Genomic DNA, 2,132 nt, shown 5'->3' on the forward strand with positions numbered 1-2,132 from the left:
CCAAACCAGTATTATATGAAATGCTGAAAGGTATCCTTTAAGAAGAGGAAGAAGAAGAAAAAGGTAAAGATACAAATTATGAACAACAAATACACATCTATCAACAAGTGAATCTAAAAATCAAGTGAATAAATAATCTGATGAACAGAATAAACTGGTGATTATAATAGAAAAAAATTGTAAGGGCAGGACAGAAAAATGAACTAGACTGAAATACTCATTTACTGATAGAGGGACTGCAGATGGTTTAGGAGAGAGAGACAGGGTTGAAAATCAAAAGTGTCCGTGTCCTAACTCTGCCAATGGCTGTCTTTAGCTGTTTGCATGGAGCTGGCAGAGCCTGCGTGAGCTCAGCTGGGGAGAACGGGGTAGCCAGAGGCTGTGAGGGGCTGGAGAAGTCCAACAGTTCCAGCAGCAAGTGGAACCAATGGTTAGGAGCTCCCGCAAGATCTGTCTGGACCGTTTACAGTTAGAAGTAGGGCTGTCAAAGGGGATGGGCTCCAAGAGTCCTGTTTGGCCCAGCTCACACAGGGGTGCGAGTGAGCCGATTTGGCTAAGACTGTCAGGGGGCGGGGGGGGGGGCAACACCTCATTAGGTCTTAGTTATACCTGGGGAAAAGAAATGTGTTCCTTTTTCAGTTTGGCCTGGAACAGGGAGAAAACTCCCAGCACAGTGTGACTCAATCATTTGCCTCTGAAATGCCAGCTGTCGGGCCGGAGCCGAGAGATTAGCACCACAGACAGAAAACTCTGGCTACCGGGGACCTGGTCCACGCAGGGCTGTGCTGGCCTTTCATGGAGTTACCACCTGAACACAAATGTTTACTTTTCTGGTCTCTGTGCCACCAAAACATAAAACAGAATTCGGAGCCACAGTCCACACTTATCGAAACATGGTTGTAAGTTCTCATTTACCTAAGGTTCTTTGGAGAGTTCGAAGGATGTTTTCCACATGTGATGGTTGTGCTTCTGACCATTTGTTAGATTATTTTTTATATTAAGTATTTTATTTTTATTTGTATGCTGCCGCCAGTGTATATAAAATAATCATTCTTGTGAGATAGAAATTCACGAAAATTCAGAGGGGCAGATGTTAAGGACGGACAAAAGCAGAAGTTTGTACAGTATGGCACATGTTATAGGGCGAGCTTTTTGTAGAGGCTTCAGATTTAGCTCTCTCTGAATATCCACCGGTTCAGGAACGGTGGTTGAGAACACCTTCAAAATTCATTTCACTACAGAAAGGAACAAGCTCTCTGGTGTCTGAAGGGATTGGTACTTGAAGACACTCTGTCAGCCGGGGGTCACGGTGAGCATTCTGCAGATAGAACTGTTTCACGTCTGCAGATGCCTGGCACACCTTCTCGCGGGTGAGCCGGGCCTCCAGCCAGAGCTGCTGAGCCACTTTCTTCATAGCGGTGCCGCGGGAGGAACCAGACCTGGTGCACCGAGTGCCGGGCAGATTGGTCGGTAGCGGGTTGCGGGGTGTGGGGCGTGGGTGTGGGTCAGTAGGGGCCAGACGGTGGGGCAGCAGCACGAGTAGATTATTTTTTTTGTGGGGGGGAAAATAAGCATGATTACCAAGTTTTGTCAAATACAGTCAATTTTCAAACTTCATTTCGACTTGAGGAAACCACTGACCATGAGGGGCCAGCCCTTACCAGGGAAGCGCAGAGAGCAAACCCGGGTCCTTACCGCCCAGCGCTGTCCCAGTCACCGGCCATACCCTGAGCCGGCACATTCATCCTAAAGAGCCCACAGCCAAGAAATGTTGGCTCTGTGCTCAAGGGACAGTTGAAGTCTTACACCTTCATAATTTCCCTGTTTTATAGGTCTTAGGAGACTCTGGCATTGAAATGAGTGACCATCAACAAAACAACAAGAGAGCCCACTGCATGGGAGAACAGATTTGCCAATGCTATTTCATATAAGGGTTAAACTCCAAAATTTACAGAGAACTTATACAACTTAATAAAAGGAAGATAAACAACCCAATCAAAAAATAGGCAAAGGACCTAAATAGATACTTTTCGAAAGAGGACATTCAGAAAGCCCAGAGACATGAAAACATGCTCAAAGTCACTCATCATCCGAGAGATGTAAATCAAAACAACAATGAGGTACCATCTCAT

The 2,132-nt window shown here is 46.1% G+C and overlaps 1 pseudogene; it reads right to left on the bottom strand.

Moving 5' to 3' along the window:
- Positions 1-1,235: 1,235 nt before the first annotated feature.
- LOC102775286 lies at positions 1,236-1,745 on the bottom strand (annotated as a pseudogene).
- Between the last annotated feature and the right edge of the window lie 387 nt (positions 1,746-2,132).

This window comes from Myotis davidii, unplaced genomic scaffold (assembly GCF_000327345.1).
Source record: "Myotis davidii unplaced genomic scaffold, ASM32734v1 scaffold1065, whole genome shotgun sequence".
NCBI lineage: Eukaryota > Metazoa > Chordata > Mammalia > Chiroptera > Vespertilionidae > Myotis > Myotis davidii.